Source organism: Lichenostomus cassidix, chromosome 1, assembly GCF_008360975.1.
Source record: "Lichenostomus cassidix isolate B80296 chromosome 1, HeHo_3.0, whole genome shotgun sequence".
NCBI classification, from domain to species: domain Eukaryota; kingdom Metazoa; phylum Chordata; class Aves; order Passeriformes; family Meliphagidae; genus Lichenostomus; species Lichenostomus cassidix.
This window is the reverse complement of record NC_139479.1, coordinates 93,700,899-93,721,624: the sequence shown is the minus strand read 5'-3', so window position 1 is coordinate 93,721,624 and position 20,726 is coordinate 93,700,899. Positions and strand designations below refer to the sequence as shown.

The 20,726-nt window shown below is 42.7% G+C and overlaps 1 long non-coding RNA gene across 2 annotated transcripts in view; it reads left to right on the top strand.

The window, feature by feature from the left end:
- Positions 1-18,768, top strand: part of LOC146445311 (uncharacterized) — a 273,530-nt gene extending 254,762 nt beyond the window's left edge. For both annotated transcript variants that reach the window (XR_014854489.1, XR_014854491.1), the window contains exon 5: positions 18,630-18,768. This is a non-coding gene — a long non-coding RNA (uncharacterized LOC146445311). The remainder of the gene's footprint in view (positions 1-18,629) is intronic.
- The last annotated feature ends 1,958 nt before the right edge of the window (positions 18,769-20,726 follow it).

The window sequence follows — 20,726 nt, the reverse complement described above, 5'->3', positions numbered from 1 at the left end:
CAGCAAACAGCACAGCAAGGGAGGATGGTTTGAGCTGGTGCTCTGTAGTGAAAGCAGAAATTGCAGTTGCTTAGTACAAGTAGAGTTCCATGAAGACAGAGCTTCCTACCTCTGCTCCCCTTATACAAGTGCTTGGCTGGCACTGTGACTTGGTATTGGTTCTTGGCAAGACTGGGGCCTGAGAGCTGCTCTTGTATAAATTCCCTTGCTGACATTCAAACCTGAACACTTAGATTGGGCTGCCAGCTAATGGTGCTGAAATCATAGGATCATAGAATTGTTTAGGTTGGAAAAAACTTTTAGGTCATTTAGTCCAAACTTTAATGTATAACACATGGAAAAAAGTTACGTGCAAATACCTATTCCTTGTACCCAAATGAGCTTTTCATGTTTATTCTTCAAGTGGTGGATATTTCTGTACATATTTTGAGTTTCATCACCTCCATTTCAGAGATCAGTGTGACTTCTAATAACCAATTAAATCCATGGCAAGTCAATCACTGTATAACTAGCTCAAATCTGTGTTCCCGTTAGCTGCAACATCCTTTACCTGCCATTGAGCACCCAGCAGTAAAAGGTGTGAAAATTCTTCTGACCTTGGAAATGCATCCAAAACCCAGAAGTGATGCTCTCCAGACAGATATTTGCAGACTATTGAGAACACATATCAGGACCTGTGTGTTATCCTCAGTTATGGTATTTAGTATAGTTTAGACTTTTTCATTAGTCTTCAGAAACTATGATAGATAATTGATGGAAAAGTAAGGATAAACAGTCCCTCTAAAGGCAATTTTGTCTTGATATGTATCAATTTTGAAACAGGCCTGGCTTTACAGGCAAGACAACAATTTTTTTAAGGTCATGTAGTGATGACAAGACACAGGCACTTAATAGGATTTTAGGTTGCTACTAGGCACAGCAGGCACAGACAGCCCATCAAAACCATTCAAGAGCTCTGCACAGAGCATGGGTATCTATAATCAACTAATTTTTTACTCTGTTACTCAAACAACTGTGTGCCAATAGCAACATTGTCCTAATAGGAGAAAAGTTCTTCCTCTGCAGAGCTCCCTGGTTTCTAAGTCCTCCGTCACATTTAGATTTGTGCCCTGCCAGAGCAAAGGGCCATGGTGAAAAGGAACAGAGGTTATATGTGCATGGGGCAAAGCTTTCAGGTGTAGGGGGAAGCTTCCTATGTAAAAGGTGCCAAGGGGGCATCCAGCATTATACCAAAGAGCAACATACCTGTGAAGGGAAGGGAAAAAAATCCAGGTTAGAGGACTCGTCCCACAAAGACATTTGGGGTAGTAACCTGGAAGGAGTAAAAAATACATTTTATTATGCAACATTTTAATTTTTGTGTGTGGGTTTTGTACACAACCTTAATGTTTTCCATAAAGTATAGTTTTTCAAATGTGCAGTTTGCATTCAGGTAGAGCACTCAAAGTGGCTGAGAGAGCTTTTCCTCCTTCTCATTGCTGACCTTTTGCTTTTTAGAAAACTTGAAAATGTAAAATTCTCTTTTTACATTCTGCTACACAGAATGTTATTGCCGTCAGAGTAAGCTCTTGCAAAGAGAGTGCAACTTTACCTTATATTTCCCAAAATACATATGTTTGGGTCTTCATGGTGAATGGCTCATGCACACCCTGTAAGAAGGCTTGGTTGCGTTATGGGAAGCTGGAAGGGTCAGAGGAGTCTGCAATGAGCAGTTTTCTGCACATGGGGGTTTGCTTGTGGTTTAATAAACCATATTATCCTAGAGCATTCTCTCCTTCAATTAATGCCTCCTCCTAGAGAACTGATGTGTCTGCTCTGGAGAAGGGGAATGGGCAGTAGAGGGGAGGTGACTGCCAGGCAGCAGCCAGAGCATGGTAACAAATAGCTCCTTTTCAACTAGGGCCTGTCACAAATGGGGCCCCCAGGGATCTGTGCCAGGCCCAGTGTTTAATATCTCCATGAATAATCTAGATAATGGGATTGAGCATACCCTGATGAAGTTTGCCAGTGATACCAAACTGAGTGGAAAAGTGGACACTTTGGAAAGGAGTGCTACCCTGCAGGAAGACCTGGATAGGCTGGAAGAGTGGACTAACAAGAACCTTATGAAGCTCAACAAAGACAAATGTGAGGTATGGGAAAACATAATCCTGGAATGCAACTGAGGCTGGGATCTACCCAGCAGAGCAGTAGCTCAGTGGAAAATAACCTGGAGGTCCTGGTGGGCAGCAGCTCAGTGTGCCACAGCTGCACATTGTTCACTCACAGCAACCCAACAGGATGCTGGGCTGCACCAACAAGGACATCACCAGCAGACATAAAGAAGTCACTATCCCACTCTACTCAGTGCTTGTCAGGCCACTGCTGGAGTACTGTGTTCAGTTTTGGTCCCTGCTATACAAAAAACATGTGGATAAGCTGGAGAGGGCCCAGAGAAGGGCCACAGAGATTGTCAAAATCTGGGAAACCTGTCCTGTGAGAAAAGGCTGAGAGAGCTGGTTTTTCTTAATCTTGAGAACAGAAGGCTTAAGGGAGACCTTATCACCATGTTTTTCCAGTATTTAAAGGATGGCTACAAAAAAGATGGAAATGCTCTTTTTTTCACCAAATCACATGGAAAAGACAGGGGGTAATGGGTACATGTTACTTCTGGGGAGATTCCAATTATGTTGCTGTTGAGCAGCTAGCAGAGTAATGAAAGCACCAGTTCTCAGTGGCAAGAAGGAATGACCTTTATTGTTTTGATTTCATCACATATATAGAGTTCTCAAAAGTCACCCAGATTGGTCAGTCAGAAGCTTTCCCCCAGGCCTGATTGGCCAGGCCTGCACTGCCCAAGTTCTGGGACACCGTTCCAACAACATCCAAACTTTATCTTTATTTATAAAACACAAGAAAATTTCTCATGGGAAAAACCTGTGCTAGCCGCACAATTAGACACAAGAAGAAAATTATTCACAGTGAAATCAATCAGCCATTGGAATAGTCTCTTGATGGAAGTGGTGGATTCCCCAACATTGGATACTTTTAATATTTGTCTGAACAGGGTCCTGGCCTGTCTTGTCTAGACTGTGTTTTTGGCAAGAAAGCTCAGACCAGATGATCATTGTGCTCTCTTCCAACCTGGTGTATTATAGTTCTGTGATTCTGACACTGGCTTAAAATGACCTCAAGGAAAGCTTGCCATTCATGTGGGATGTCTCATCCAGGCATGGAATAAGAAAGAGCTGCTACATGCTCAGTGTACACCTAGATGTGTCACAAATGCTGCTCCCACAGACAGGTGCTAACTAGGCACTGCAACTGTTACAACTTGGCAGAGCTCCTCAGCAGTTCCCCAAAATTTTATGCTTGAGGGAACATATCCTATCTTGTTACGCCAGACAAATGGTTTTCAACATTCTTCCAACTTGCCAGCCACTAAAAATTCCAGGAGAGGTGTGGGCTCCTGTGGAGAGAGTAGGTTTTCTTTTCTTGGTCTTTATCCATGGACTCCTTAAAAATAATTCACAAACCCCTGGGATCTCACATAGCGTGGGTTGAAAACCAGAGTACTAGATCAGTAAACAGATCCCCTGGTGAAATTAAGAGATTTGTTCTTGGCTGCAAGTAATGCAGAAGTAGGTGTGAAGTTAGTCCAGTTCCAATTTTTTGTTGTTAGGAGATGTGTTCTTGTGGATAAAGCACTGATCTGGCAATCAGGAAACTGGGCAGCAAGCAGGACCTACAGCTGGCATCACGCTCTGCAAGGCAGAAAGCATGGTTGATGCTTGTGGAGAGGTGAGATGAGCACTTAGTCCAATATTTTAGAGCCACAGAAGCAATTTTGGATAGAAAACTGGCTTCTGGAAAGGCAAGTAATGAAACATCCTTGTTGGATGGGAGGAGTTCTGAAAAAGACCTTTCCTGACGTGCTGTGTTACTACAGAGAGACGTTTTCCCAGGACGTTAACAGAATCAGATTTCCTAGTGTGATGACAGTAGGAATTGCACTGGAGAGATTTTGTGTTTCCATGTCCCAGTGCCACCAGAACAAATTTCCTTTTCACCGTGTAGAAAACCTGTTTCTCCTGTATTACAGGAGGCAGTAGGAGTGTAGTACTTCATTGAGAAGTTCATCAGGTCTCCAGTTCAGCTGCGTGAGCTGGCTGCAGTTCAGCCTGTTTGTTAAAGATGCCATCAACCTCTAAAATTTGCCAACAGGCTTCAGAGGAGCATCACATTCACCTAATAAAACACAAGGACTAACTTTTTCACTCCCTTTCCAAATTGCTGTCTGAACACAGCCTGCTGGTAGGACACGATTAGCACATCTTACACCTCCTCAGTAAGCTACTGGGCTGATCAAGATGTCTGTAAGAGGCATGAAAGTTTTTGCAAGAGCTACGGGGAGAACTGAATATCCAGGAGTAGGAGAAAGTCTCATCTTCATATTAAACATGCCTTTAGCTCTGATGGATAGAAATATAAGAACAAACTGAATATTGATTTTCTATGATGGGCTAGGGAAATGAGGGCTCCTCTCTTACTGATTGGATATGCATCAAAATGCTGAACAGGTTCCTGAAAACCTGCCACTAATTCTTCATATCTCACATTGCCAGAATGTTTTAAGTGGTTCTTGCTGCTTTCCTGAACAGCCAGTTCTTGAAGCTGGGTGTTTGGAAAGCAGAGAGTTTGTTTTTAGTGATCAGTTTTAACTGTGGACTAAACAAGGATTTCTCTCAAAAGGGGAGACAGGATCTTAAAACATTTCCATGATTGGAAATGAAAACTTCTGAACCACTTGAGAAAGGAGTTTCAGAAGGAGAAAATAAGAAGGGGAGAGGACTTAGTTCTATCATCTCTCCAAGGAATCAATCCTAATTTGGTGGCTGAAGAGAACAGCTTGCTTGAGATTTAGTCTGTGTGAGGTACACAAGTAATGCAGGAAGGAGCATCACTTCTTTTGTAGGTACACAGAGTATTTCAAGCATAATATCTGCGTTCTGGCTCTCCTGCACCAGAATGAATCTGGATTATTTCCACTGCAGACAAAGACAGAACTTCTTGTGATTTACAGCAGAATCTTCATGTTTGGAGACAATCAGGCACAGTTCTAGCCAATTATCCATGACCTACTGTACTTGTACAGTTTTTAGTCTACATCTGGCCTCATGTCACCTCCATATATCTGTTAAGCACTGCAGATGTCACATTGAGTGCAAGGACTTGCAAGTGGAGAGTATTTATCTAACAACCTTGTAACTCCTGGAAGGCTTCTCAGCAGCAGGATGTGATGTTTGGGTCTGATACTGCCTTTAGTGTGTCCAGCCCCCACCTCCTTTTTATCACACATACTCATATAGCATTAGAGAGCTGCCTCACAGCCACTCCTCTGCTGTCATTTTGGTGTTGGTCCCTGCTTTTTGGTTTGGAGTCCAAATAAATGAACACTTGGCATTTACAAACTGTGTAGCCCATGCAGACTGCAGTCCCAACATGAAGCTGCTGACCCACATGCCCGCTGTATGAATTAGGTCACCCTGGCTGTGTTTTGTCTTCCTAGTACAGATAAGGAAAATGATTTATCCTTCTGGAAAGTGGGCTGGAAGTCAGTGCAAGGATTTTAGTCCCAGGAGACTTGTGTTGTTTTATTTACCAGCCCAGAGAGGGGATAATAAAAACGAGCAGGGGGGAAAAAGTCATAAAGTGCAAGGTGCATACTGTGCCCCAGCCAGAGGATGCTGTGTGTGTGAGCCAGGGCACTGCCTCTAAACAGATATCTGTGTTATCCTGACAATACTGAGATTCCAGCAAGAGACAAGTCTTATTTTACTGATCTGCAAGCAAATGCATAGGAATAGATCATTCTTGCCCCACAACCATTACAGTACATTTGCTGAGAGGGAAGCAGGAAGAGGATTCAGCCCATGGAGAACTGAAAGGAGGCATGAGTTTTCCCAAGTTGGAATAAAACCTGTGGCAGAGCCAAGACTTAAACCCCTTCCCCCTTTCAGTGCTTAACCATCCCTTCTCCAAATGTCCCTCTGTGGCTGTGCCTGCCAAGCTGTCGTTCTGAGGAGCATTAGGATCTGCCTCTGAAGTGACTTCAGTGCAGTTTCTCTCCTCCTCACCCCCGCACCCTCTCATTAGCTTGAAAGCTCCTATTTATAAACCTGCTCAAGATTGCTTGTTCAGAAAGGAGGAGCCGAAACACTCCGCACACAGACTAAGAGACTGAGCAGAGATTCAGGCAAGAGCTACTTCTCACTCAAAGGGTAATAACCAGATGGAACAAGTCAGCAGGAAGAGTGCCTGAAATGTCACAGAAATGAGATCAAGCAACAGCTAGAGCTGTGTGTCTGCAGGCAGAAGGGGGAGAATCACAGGATTGCAGGAAACACTAAGAAAGAAGGGCTGAGTGGAAGCAAAATATTTAAGTGGGTAAGAACATTGGATTAAATGGCCTGATCATCTCCCTAGACCAGCACATTTCCATTATGCATTTTTGTCACTCTGTCCCAGCCTCTCTGACAGTGATGAACAGGAGGCCTATAAAACTGGCTTGCCATGAAAAAGTGTGCCAGGCTATTTACTGTGGAGTGACTTGTCATCTCTGTTGTTAAACAGCTCACTCGCCTCCCTGAATCTCACTGGGATGCTGTTTGTAAGCACAAAACTTGTTAAACTCAGGCTTGCCTGCAATTTCTGTAGCACCTGGTGATTTTGTGCTGGCAAGCTAGAAAACAGGCTGATGACAACTTGAACCCCTGTGAGGGGAGAAGTGTGTACCTAAATAGCTGTCCTACATTGTATGGCACTATTTACAACAGCCTGACTTCCCTTATTTTTCCTCCTGACTGTATTTTATGGTAATTATCCAGACACGACCCAGCTATCTCTGCTCTTCTGGAGAAGCACAGCACAATTATGAAAGATCAGACAAGCTCATCTGCTATGAAGATAGGGGGAAAAAAGGCCAGTCCCTAAGTTTTATATACAGAATAAACAAAACTGCATTAACCCATAAGGAGTTGCATTCATGGAGAGAAACAGAATGTCATTGTTCAATAAATCAGAGCAGAACAAAGAGGTTCAATGACAGCGCAAGACCAAAGCCATTTCTGCTAAGGAGCCTGCATCCGCATACTGAACATAACCTCACCTCTTCTCCTTCCGGCTTAACAAGTGATTTCATGGAGCCCTTTGTGCCAGCAGCCAGGCAACTCCCTGAGCTGCTTCTCTTCACTGGGCTTCTCACAAGAGGGCAAAGGATGTGCTCTGCTCTGCCCTTTTCCAGTCTGAATTCTTCCAGTTCCTCTCAAAAATACCAGGTTAACTCTCCTTCACGTCTATGGTTTGTCATCAGGTGCTTTGTCATCTGATACATTATTATGTCACTTAAAAAAACCCACTTTTTAATGCCCACAGTCTTACCGAGGTGAAGTCTCTATGTATTAAGTGACAGTTTACAGATCCAGTAACGGACAAGCATTCCCACAAAATGCCCACAAAATGTCAAAGACAAGACACAACCAGTGAAGAAAACAGGTAGACTGAGGGAATGAGAGAATCAAGAATTAGGGTAACAAAAGTAATGTGATGTGCACAGTTGTGGCATTTTGAGCCAGATGATTTTAATGCTGGTGTGCTGGACATACCAGAGTACTGGGACACTCTTACAGTAATACCAAAAAATTTCTTAAAAACCAAAATTACTGAATTTGCCTATACATACTTGTTTTCTTTACTGGGGAAAACCTGATACAGTTTGTGGTATCATCTGATGTATCTTACATATTTAAGAAATTCTCTGCTGACATCAGAGAAAAAAACATCAGCCTATCTAGAGCATGTCTCAGTGTCAGGTACAGACAGAGGTAGGTTTAGAAATGAACAGTGAAAACTGTCACAGGTCTACAAAACCTGGTGAAGAAAAGTTATTGATGGAATTGCATTTACTGAGTTTAGAAAAAAGAAATTTGAGGAGAAACGTGGAAAACTGTCTTCTAGCAGAGCTATAAAAAGGACAGGGACTAATTGTTCTCTGCTTCTGTGATGGGAGGGGTGTGCAACAAATAGTGGTCAGCTTTGTTTGCATAAACAAAGATTTTGGTTAAGTATCAGAAGGAGATTTATTCTGAAAATAGGAAGAGAGAAGCAGTGAAGCAGCCTTGAAGGCTGTGAAATCCCTGTTTATGGAGTCCTTTAAGAACAAAGCTTTGTTAGTCAGTGATGGTGTTGGCATGTTTACTTTATCATAAGGAAGGGGCCTCTGAGTCCTTCCAGCCCCATATTTCTATGGTTTGTACTAAGTCTGCAGTTGTAGCACAGCAAAGCTGCAAGATGTAATCTCATTGTATAAATAAACAGAAATCCCCATTGTGTTCTGAACAACCAAACCTGGAAAGGGAAACAGACAGTTTGGCAAAACAAATGCCCCAAGAACCTTTAAAGATTTATAGGTGTAATTTGACTCTGTAGTTCTATTTAGGAGCACCTGTGAAGAGTGGCCTGAGTTAAGCAGGCTAAAGAGGGGGAAATACCCCAACTCCTTATCCTTAATATTGTGGCAGGACAACCTGGCTTATGCTGTGTTTACACAGGCAGCTTCAGGGCTGGCAGTGCAATCCAGCCTGCATCTCAGTGACTACACTCAAAATGTACAAATAACAAAATTTATAGCAATATTTTATTGATGGAAATATCCTGAGGTAGCTAAAGTGGTTCAATATTTCAAAGCTGAAATAGGAGAGAAGTTTGTGAAATTAAGATGTCTGTATTCCTTGTCCATAATCAGAGGGGAAAGCTGAATAGCCTGTGGGTAAAATAAATGAACTTTTAATTACATTATGAGTAACTTATGGTATAAATACTATATATAAGATGGTTGAGTATTTTTAAGCATCATCCACTGGGTTTGAGTTGAAACATTAGCTTTACTCAATTGTAAGTTCTCTTAGTTAATAAAACTACATGTGATTTGGCACTGTATACATGAAAATCTAGTATGTTCGCTTTGAGATAGCTTCGTTAGGTTTCTTTCTTCATCCCAAATAATTTACTGATTGCTCATTTCCTGTGATCTCAATGGTTCTGGTTTTGCCTTTATTTTTTTGTTTTTGTTTGAAAAAGGGGGTTCCATGTCAAATGTAGAGACTCCTAAACAGTGATAGATCATGACCGATGATCCTACTTTAAGCACTCAAGCATTTGTGTAAGAATTGAAATACTGTCATCTTAACTCTGGAAGATGATAAGAGCTGTGGCCGCAGTCCAGCAAACTGTGTTTGTTCTGGGAATAATCTGATTCAGCTAGAATATTTATGTGCTCCAATCTAAGCACAGGGAAGGACAGCAGCTCAATCAGGACCTGTTGGGATAAAGAGAAGCAGTGAAGATCTGATCATAACAATGAAGTGCACTCCCTTATCTTTGGTGCAGTTCCTCTGATGTATGCAAGGGTAAGTGACACTAGATCTGGATCTCTAAGGTCCCTTCTCACTTTGGACTCCAGCTTTCAACATGATTCCTTTCACTTGGAATACCATCAGTTAATTGACATAACAGATACGTATCACTGGTTTATGACAGAAAGAAGTTGCCCATAGTGTTACCTAACCCAATAAGTATATATTCTCCACGAACATTAGCCTTGGAATGTCTAGAAAACCTGTCTAAAGTCCACAGTGGTGGTAAAAAAATCAGGCTCTGTCATGCTACCATTGCTAATGGAGTGGAAGGGTGGACTGTTTAGCCATGTTGGTGTGAATTGATGAGTCTCAATCCAGCTCACAAACAGGAGCTTTGGCTCAACCCTGCCACAAGCATCTCTGTCTCGTGCTCCACTGCACAAGGCAGAGAAACACAAAACCTGATGGGAAACCCATAGAACAAACTGTTCCAGAGTTCAGATCCATCCTAGGGTCTAAATGTTTTCACCACTTCCCTGTCTATTAGAGCTTTGTTCAGTGTGGCCCAGAAATGAATAATGCAAAAGCCTATTTTAATCATGTGGCCTCTGCTTGCTCTCAAGTTTCTTGGATGAGCAGCAGTTTCCTGCAGCACTGCAGCATCTACATCCTGTGTCTAGAACTGTTTTTCATCCATTTCTTGCTTCAGAGTAGCAGGCCTTGGACCACTGAAAAAGATTAATGGAAATGCAGAACACCATCAAGTCCAGAGCTCCCAGCTTAGAGAAATGGACACTTTCTCTTTCCTGCCTCTCCCATGGAAGCTGCATAGCCTGGATCTGAAAGCTGCTTAGCTCTTCTCACTGGGGGTCGGCTCTTTGCACTTAGTCCAAAAAGACCCAACTTGATAAAGAGCTATAGGTGGTTATACAGAGCCATATACATGTGGTTACTCAGTAGTGCTTATCATATGTTGACAGGAAAAGGAAATTAAAAAAAAAAAAGAGAAAATAACTAACACAACGCTGTTACAAACTGCAAAATAAGAAGGAAAACCACTGTTTTCCATACACTTGCAATTCTCTGTTATTTGCTTCCTTGCTGTTTCTACTCCTTCCATAGTCTCAGTGTGTAAAATCATAATTGTATTGCATAATTTACAGTGCTGATGTCACTGTGGAATTCAGTGCTTGGCTGTTGGATTTATTTTTATTAGATACAGTGATTAGAATCTAAGCAGTGATCATAGCTTTAAAGCTTTTATGAATATGTGCTTGTTTCCAATGGGATTTTCTTTCTCCTTCCTTAATATCTTTCTGATTCAGAATACTTACAAAAACTTGGAAACTGAATGTGTATGGAGAAGCATTTGGAGAGGATGTTTGGATCTTAAAAGCCTCATCAAATGTCTCAAGGGCAATGGATTTTTACTGTAGGGCAAGCTACTTTATTCCTTAGGTTACTGACAACCAGAAAATAGCTTCCAGAAGAAACATATGGTCTCAAAATTATTGGTAAGGAGGTATGATGTGTCCTTTCATTGCACTGGGGAACCAAAGCTAGCCCAAAGCTTGTGAGAACTATTACTGTTGAACTTGCTGGGAACAGTGGAAAAGGGTCTCAAATTCCAGTGCCTGGGCTCCCAAACACCAGGTCACTAGTGAAGGATCAGGAATCAGTGGCCACCTTTTCTTTACCTATATGTGATGAAGACGGGTCCCAGGAAGAGGAACAAGGAAACTGCCCTCCAAGTGAATCCATTTCTGTACGACAAATTCAGCTGCTTATGTGGGGATGAACTAGGGTGTCCCTCTGAGGGTAGTAGGCTAGGTCACATGAGAAGAGAAGCCTATCTTTCTGTATGTATTTGATTTCCTTGGTTTGTGGGGGCTGTATTAAATCCCCACACCACAGGAATAACAGTCTTAAAGGAGCTGATTTGCTCACTAGGCTAAAATCAGTGTTCTCCATGTTTCATTTTGGTGGTGCCTTTCCTTGACATATCTGGTTCTACCTGCAGTTGTAGTTATGCCAGAAAAGGAGTGCCTTTTTCTGGTTTAAGATAAGCCACTCCTGTACTAGGTTAGAGGTGCTGCTCAATGTTACCTTGCCTGGTCTCTTCAGTGTTGTTTGCTCTTCTTTTTATAGCCATCTTGTCTCTTCAGGTTGACAGTTTTTTGGTCTCAAGCTATCCGCCTGTGTAGTCCTTGGAAAGCCTGTTATCATGAGAAAAGTAACAAAAAAAAAAAAAAACTTGAACATTTTCCAGGATGTGTTCATGGGCACAAGGAGCAGATATGTCCTTGGGAGCTATCAACTCAGAGTCCACATTTCAAAACGTGTTCCGGCACACATTGTTCCTTCAGGAGAAGTCATACATAAATACTTCTGAGACACCTACACCTTGTTTATCAGTTCAATGTCATTGGGCATTTTCTCCTGTCCTTTCACCAGAAGGAAAAAAACCATGACTGCACACAAAAGGGTCAATGTTTTTGAAAGGCCAGTAATTCCAGATGAAATGCAAACCTAAGGCTTTAAAAAAAAAAATCTCCATTGAGCAATAAAGCACTTAGAGTTTGACTTTGTTACGCAAGAGAGAAACTTTCCAGCTGGCTGGCAGTGGCTCCAAAGGGTGTCTGTGTGGTTATTGATTAATTAAGTCTATTGTTACTCACTTCTTTCATTAATCCAAGAGTTTTCTCTTCACTTGTGTCCCTGCATAACCCTGTTTTAAATATTTGAAATCCGTCAGAGACAACTGCTTTGAATATCAGGTGGCTTATTTGAAATGCTAACTCTTCCTGTCTCAGAAATATCTAGGTGTGGCATTTTAGACCTCAGAAGAATGACAAAGCTCCTTAAAGTTGAAGGTGTCTCCTTTCTCATGTTCTGGCCTGGAACTCTCTAATGTGTAATATGTGTAATATGTGTAACAGAGAGGAAGGGCACAAAAGGCTGGACCAGAGGGGTGGCTCTGCTGCTTTCTGTAGGACTGCACTCAGTTCCAGTGCTGAAACACAAACCTTAATGGCTGTGTGAGGGACAGATGCCTCTGGAGGGTTGACAATGTTCAGGGCTCTAAATCTCTGGTGGAGTAGTGTGGAGGATGAGATTAGTAATATCAGCAAGCCAGCAGCACAGTTTTGCTTCTCCATATACTCACCTTGGCCCCAATGAAAATCTCTAAATAGCCTTATACCCACGTGGTCCCAACAACCAAAACCCCTGAACAATACTAGCAGTACTAGTAGCAGTAGGAGGCTGTGTCTAAAAACCCAGAGAAAAGCCCAGCTCCTGCTAGGCCATACAGCCCCAGTGTCTCTGTTTGCTGTTCTGAGGGTACTTTGTGTGCTGGTCCCTGGCCTGGTGCCACTGGCTTGTGTCACACAGGAAGCTGAAGCCCTGCCAGCTGGGAACTGCTGCTGGTCACTATCTCCAGCCATCAGAGCTCGATTGGAGCCTGTTAACCAGGCTCCTGACCTGCCAGCCTTGCAGGTCCCAGGCATTTGCTTTCCCTTTTGAGCAGAGTTCCCTTGAGATAGCAGAGTCTGTTCTACTGCCATGAATGTGTTTAGGAAATGCCAAGTCTGAACTAACTACTGCTGGCTATGGGGAATTTTTAGCTTGACTGGAAACATTGGCCAGAGTGTGGGACGGACTGTGTTCATGCCCAAGAGCAGGGCAGACCTCCTTGATAAGCTTTCCCACAGAAGCAATTCTTTATCACATCAGTGACAAGTCACTCCTAGTTCCTTCCTGCTCTATACCAGCTTTATTTCCACTGAAATACAGAGGTCATCTGAAGGTTAAAGCTGCAGCCATCACTCAAGTCAAGAGAGCACCATCTCCACCTTTCTGAAGCAGGGAAAGAGAGGAAATATTTCCAGTTCAAGACTATTTGGCTGATATATACTTTTGTCTGGTAAAACACAGAAGCGACCTAGAAATTTCAGAGGGCTGTTTTAGGAAATCCTTTACAAGTTCCTTTAGGAGAAGGGTTTTACCTCAACAATTCAACTAATTATAATTAGTCACTTGATCCTGGAAGAACAAGGAAATTGTATCATGCATATTACATACAGGATTTACTTAAGTATTCTGGTTTTTAGCTCTTTGGCACCTGCAGTTAGTCCTTTTGCCTGTAATTTTGGCTGGCAATAATATCAATGCCTTCGTACCAGAGAAATGGGCTTCCTCTCCTGAGGAGCAACAACAATAGTGTCTGCTGGCAGGCTCTGTTCTTACAAAAATCACATGCAAACAAAATATGCATAGGTTGGCCTTCCAGTCCAGCAGGAGAACAAAGCAGACATTTGTGCCTGGGGATGTCCATTTCTCCCCAGCTGTGGAGGGCGAGGGAGGGAGGTACCCAAAGATTACCTTGCTGTAAGAGTAGATCCCCCTGGTTATAGCAGTACTGCTAACAAACTCTGTGCTAAACCTTCATGCAGCACAGGATCAGGAAGGCCACCTACTTTCCCTAAAGCATTTTTTAAATGGAACTTTTAAACCATTTCCTAGCCACAACATGTTGCCCATTGTGAGAGCCCCTCCAGAGGACTTAAAACCTCAGAGAGGGGCTGGCACAGCAGATGGGGAGGAGCAGCTGGTGATGTGTTTAGCTTGTGTGCTGCTTAGCAGTATAAATGTCTTGAGCACAGAGGAAATTTGCAGTCAGTCTGGTGTAAACAAAATATTCCAGCATAATTGCACTAATTAAACAGGGATACTGCTTTTAACTAAACATCTGTTACCTTTTTCTGATTGAATTAAATTGTTATAAGCCTCTGAGCCTTACTATTACTCCCTTTTTCTTTCTATCCTAAATCTCTTTTCCTGCTCTCTGTTTTGTCAATCACTGATCATGCCTGCGGATTTTGCAGTGTCTCCCTTTGATCAGATTAGAAATGTTTGTGGTTTCTTGCTCTCTGAAGCCTTGCACACACAGGACAATTTTCCGTGGCTACCTCAGCAGTGCCTTTGTGCCAGCAGCTGCCTGCCCTTCTCTTGCTGATGCACCACTGCTGCCCTGACCTCTGTGGAAGGAACTGATCCCGGGAATAATTTGATTCTGATCTGAATAAGGCTGCCAGTAGAAGCAGACAATGCTTTGCCATCACAGAGTGGTATCCAACACACAGGAATGAAGGCTCAGCCTTTCCCTGAGTTACAGTGGTGCTGCACCTGCTTTTGGAGTTGTGTTAAAGCAGTGTGAGGTGCTACGACCAAAGCAGATGTAGGCAAAACCATTTGACTCTACTGCATCAAAGAATTGAATAGTTACCATCTTCCCCTGAAGAGCCACCACAACAGTGCCTTGGGTGGTGATGTCTACAGTCTGCACTACCTGATTGCAGGGCAGTAGCAGGGATAACTCTTCCAGCCTTCTGTCTCTTCAGTTAATTTTCTGTTGCTTTCTCATCATCTTATCCTCATCCACCGTCCATGTTTTCCTCTCTGCACTATTCAAATATTTCTGTATTGGTGTTTTAGGTCACCTTAGTGACGCTGGAAGGAAAACTGGTTATGAAAGAGCAGCAGCGATAGTCAGCTCAGCAGCACAACTCCTGTGTACTCAACCCCACTAGGTTCCCTCCAATGCAAGTGCCTGGCCTCACCTGACCTGTGGCCCCAAGCAATCCTGCCTTTGTATTGACTTAAATTTGCTGCAAATAGGTCACCCTATCTTAGAAAGACCGTAAGAAAAGAATCCTAACCATTTTAATTTCTGAACTGGCAAAAATCCTGGACAGTGCACGATAGAGCTTATAAATAGCACTTTGAGTGGCCATGATGTCACAAACCACAAGAGCGTCTGACTTGTGATTTATTACATCAGATCATGGCTTGTTCATAGGCTTGTAGTTTGCAGCTTATTTACAGTCAGTACACCCACTATTATTCCTAAGCCATCCCAGTGTTATGCAGATACATAAATGCTGCCTGGAATTGAAACAGTAAACAACCAATTAAAAGTTTAACCTCTTCCTTTCTGATCTCTTCCTACATGATTAACTGAGGGTACTGCTGCATAAAGCACAGTTGTGTTAGATAATGAAAAAAAGTGGTGTTCTTTCATTTGCCTGTGTATCACATTTACAATAAAAAACACTTGTAGATTTTTTTAACATTTATGCTCAAAAATAATTTGTCATTAAATCTGCATTTATTTGAAGACATGTTCTTTCCTTTTCTTCACTGCAAGATTGTTGTTTTACAAGATTTCCTAGAATAAAATAGCAAAAGCTAATTTCTGGACTTTAATGAGAGAAGAATTTTAATTCTTTTTATAGCTCTTGACACAGCACACATATACACACAAATTGGTTTATCTAAACAGCAGTTTGAAAAACCAGAGTTGGGCAATGTAATTAGAAAAGGAAAAGCTTGCTATTCAGATTAATTAAGCTAAGTAACATTCAATTTTTACGTCACATCTTTTTGGCAGAGGGGGTAATCTCATTTACTTCGACCATGTTTTGGAAGAGGTCACAGTGAATATTTAAATACAGGCCAATATAAACCTCAGGCATTAATGAATCTTGAATGTAATGATTTTAAGATTGGAAAAATTCTTTGGTCTGCTCCCTATCTATATCGCTGAGTTACAGGGATTATTTGGTTTTGAATAGCCCAGTGGAAGAGAAAGTCACCCACCTAAAAATCTACAGAAAGAACTAAGCCATTTTCAACCAGTGCTTGTTCAGCTAGATGCATTTTAAAATAAAGAAACTCCCACCCTGAGAAAAATGTGGGATTATATTCAGGTATCTATAAATTGCTGTATCCTCATATCTAAGAGTGGGCAAGGGAGAAACTGCTTCATTCAGAAATGGCAAAATGGAAAACAATTTATATAGCTCCTCTCAACTGAGTGTCAGTGGACCTGGCTGGTACATCAGTGTGTGCTCTCTATCAAAGGTTACTTCAGAGCACTCCTAAACATGTTGTGATCTACTCCCTCGCTTTAAAAAAAATCCCTCAAGTGAATCTAAAGCTGTAGGAGAAGAAAAGTAATTACCAGTACTACTGTCCTGTACAGTACCTCAGTCTATGCCTGATAGTTTCATAGTCTGTGATCTTAAAAGTACAGTCCTCAGAACAGAAACTCCTTTTGTATTCTCACAGGACAAAGTACCCTAACCCAGCTGGTCAAAGGAGATCAAACACTACATGTCAGTGTGATTTGCAAGAGAGACACAAAGGAAATGTTTCTGTAGCCAACTGGTTCTTTCTAAACATTAATTTGTATTAATTAAAATATTTACAGTGTTAGCAGCCCTTACAGGAATTGGAACAGAGTGCAGATAAGATGGTTCAAGGTGCATGAGAAATCAAGTTTATTGCAGTCTTCTCTGCACAGATTTTGCATTATATACCTAATCTTGTTCTGTAAGCAATGAATTGGCTAGCTAAAGTGTACCAGGGGCCATGAAAGAGAAATCTAATGCACAGACTGTCAGCAGTATTTCTTCTAGCAGCATTTACATACATCTGTAGGTGGCCTCAAAGCTGGGTTTTATTCATTGTGACCTGCTTTTAAATATGAGTGTATTTGGACTCTTGCTGGGGTGGGCAGAGGGCTTAGTGCATATCATTGGAGAACCATGTGCTTGTTCTTTCAGCATCTGAAAAGAAGAGAGACAAGGTGCCTTAAATTGAAGGAAAAAACCTTATCTTTTTTCAAAGAAAAAATATTTGTGTGCATTGCTATTAATCTCAGGTGTTTGGACATCAAGGAAGAGGCCTTTAGGACTTAGAAATCAAATGATTAAACAAATAAATAAATAGGGGAAAAGTCTTTTTTAATGTCCCCTGAATACAGGGGACACTAGTGAAGAGAGGAGTTCTGTTCTCAGGATTTTTTACGCTGTCATGACAGCTTGAATCCTCTTTCCCTTTGATCAAAGTACCTACACAACCCCTTGATATCAGGAATGGCAGCTCTAAGGCAGATATTGCAAAACTTTCGTGTATGAAAGTATGCAGATTTTTTTTGTATCATCCAGTTCCTGGTACTCTGCCACTGGCACAGGGCAGTGCTGGAGGCTGACCGGGTGCCTTCCACAGCTATAACTGTGGCTCTTCCTATGTCTTACCATATTCCTGGACATGTGGTAGCAGCCATTGTCAGAACACGGGCAATGGCCAAATAAGCCTCTGCTGGGGTGTTTCCTATGTCTTATTTTGGATTTGGAAGAGTTAATAAATATACAGATTCGTTTTTCCTCCTCCGAAATTAGATCCCAGAGGGAAAATGCCGTAAGCCTCAACTACGTCCTTAATCACCCGAACAATAGAAACTGTATTAAAAAACCCCAAACAAATGTCTTCCTGGGAAGGGTAGAGGCTCACCAGTGACCCTCAGCTGGGTTTCTGGTGTGAGCCTTGCCTGGGCTGGCTGGGGGCAGCGAGGGGGTCTGCTCATGAGTGCAGGAGCACCTCCTGCTTGCCTGGGCTGGGCTGAGCTCCTGCCAGGCAGGCGTTTGTGGCTCTGGAACTGGCAGGGTGCTCTGCAGCAGTGTGGAGAGGTGCTGGGGAAGGGGGAGCATGGGAAGGTGGGCGAGCAGCTTGCTCACCGCTGTAAGAAGTGGCTTCTCTCCAGTTGGCAGTGCTTTGGCAGAGGGATGGGGCAGACAGATGTCCTGCACTTGCCCGATTTATCTTCTGGAGAGGTCCCTTCCCTCTCCAGGTCTGTCAGCTCCCTTGCACCAAAAATACTTCTCTGAAACGTGCCCTCCTGTGCACTCAGTCGTGCAGAGAGCCTGACCCTCAGCTCAGCTGGCAGAAAGCAGTCTTCTGGTATTTTCTGTGTACTTCAGGAAGGGCACAATCAGCTGCCCGGAACCATTATCAAAAGAATTGGGACACGGAATTGCACACATTAACCCAGCCTCTCCTCTCTTCCTCCTCCCTCTGACTCAACAAGTGGTGTAAGCTCCAAACAGCATCCTTATCCTACAAGTGTGTTTAATTTCCTTAACAAATTGAGGTATTAGGAATTTTAAACCCCAGATGTTTCTCAGAGTTATGTAAACCAAGAGACACCCAGATGCTCACGTAAGAGCAGAGGGAAAATCCCTTTGGGAACATGTGCCTGGCCCACGGCTGCAATGGGCTGCCAAGCAGAGTCATTCAAACTGTGACATGCAACAAGCTGAGATAGCAAAAGCTCAAGGAGAATGAGGTGAAGGTGGAAAGTGACACAGTGTTCCTATTCTTTTTCCCCAGGTGGGCCTTGGGAAAATTAGAATATACTAGAGTTGTGCCTTCCAAATCAAGAGTCTCCTATGCATGAACTCAGGCAGACATCAACCAACCAGAAGGACGCCTACATGGCAACAAGCATCAAAAGAAAAAAGATGTAACAAAACAGGTAAATATTAACATTCAGTGTTACCCAGTGTACGGTATTTCATTTTCCCCTCCTTGTTTCACTCCCCTTTTGAGAAAAAGAATTGTCACCTGGAAACAAGATGAAATTTCTTCTTATTTTGTAGCATATAGGAAGGGCATATAGGAAGGTTTGAAAATGTTTAGGTTTTTGAAAATTATTTTCTATATTTAGAACTCTCATAAACACTGAGTCTGTTTCTTGGAGGTCTTTCGTGGTGACCTTGAGATGTTGACTATGAAGTCTTTGAATTCTTATAGAAAGTAGCTGGGTCTTTATTTCCTTCCAACAGCTTATTTTATACTTTCAATTGAAGAGATGTTAATGAACACACGCTGTTAAAAACAGCTGTTCCTGCCTCGTACTAGAGCTCATCTCCACCATAATAGCTCTGCTGAAAAGAGAAAAATGATCTCCTGGTGTGGATTCAGTCCTGTGTGAGCTTTTGCTTTCCTTTCTTCTGCAAGGCTCTGTCCCTCACCCAGAATGGGCAGCCTGCCTCTATCTACCCTGGAGTGTCCTGTGTTACAGGGATCAATGACATGACCTAGCCTTATCTCATACTAGGAAATTATAGAGCTATTAAGAGTGTGGAAAATACCTTTTCTCTCCCTCTCCTCCCACCAGTCAACTGTAATCAGCACAAGCTTTACTGTAAATGCAGTGGTAATAGGTAAAAGCAGTAGCAGGAGGCTTTTTACTGGTGTGGCTTATTATTACCATCTGGGAAAATAAACTTCAGATGCAATACTGAGGTTTGCTAGTTATACCATTGTCCCTGTAGATGTGTCTTGTTCAGTGGAAGCAAAAAATGAGATTTGAAACTGTGCAACCAGTGAGGAAGGATTTTATTAGAAGTTGCAGCACCACCGAGGAGTGAAGGAATTAAGTTGTAGGTACCTAATAAAAGCTTTTGATAATGTTTTGAGGACATCCACATACATATGGGGCCTTTCCAAGGGGACTTTCACAAAACTCTGTGTGTGTCTCTTCTCATTCCATTTTGCCTCTGTTGGGATACCAAGGAATCCATGATTGAGATAACACCAGGCCTCTCTGGCTGAAAGGTACTGACTGTAATAGTGTCTGACTCAGTTTCAGCCTAGTGGCCTCCTGAAACTCTCAATATGTGCCAGATATAAGGAGCTCTTCATCATGCAGGTATCTCCAAAGAACCAAATTGAGGCCAGCATAGCCTGGCATGCAGAGTACTAATCAGTCCTGCAAGGCTGAGTCACTATTGAATCTCACCGGACCAGGTTTTGAATCAGGTCAGAGGACCAGTTGTTTATTGTCAAAATCCTCAAGCTCTCTATCCCTACTTGCCAGTAAAGCTATTTAACTTCCTGCCACTGTTTCAAAGCATTACTGGTTTAAAGAAGCCTGTGCTTGACTTCTGTTTAATGCAGCTCCCTGGAGCAGAGGAAGCACAGTGTCACCCTGGGCCAGGGCTGGGTGCTCTGTGTCCATGACCTTTGCCATGCTAACCTGCCCTCATCTTGCCCGACAGCATTAATTGCCTCTTAGGGCAGTTTGTCTCCAGCTCTGGGAGGCTGGGACAGACAGCTCACGCTTCCGCTAGTTAGGAGCCAGTAATAGCCACTTTGGGTCCTGGGATGAGAGAAGGAGGCTGGTAATACCCCTGCTTCAGTGCCCCATTAGAGTGGAGGCATCCCCAAAATGTGGGTTAGTTTCAGCTGAGCCCCCTCCCTCTCCAGCCCAGGCTCTTCCTCATCTTCTGTTTCAGCTCTGCACCACAACCCACGTGAGGAGGGCGTGATGCTATTTATACTTGTTTCCTCCCTCTCTGAGATCCTATCAGAAACACCAGTCTGAGTCAGAGGCAGAGGCTGCGACTGAAATGAGAGAGAAAACTCGGAAATGCACAGATTTCAGCCCAGTGTAGCTACCCCAGCTCTTTGGAAAACTGGGCC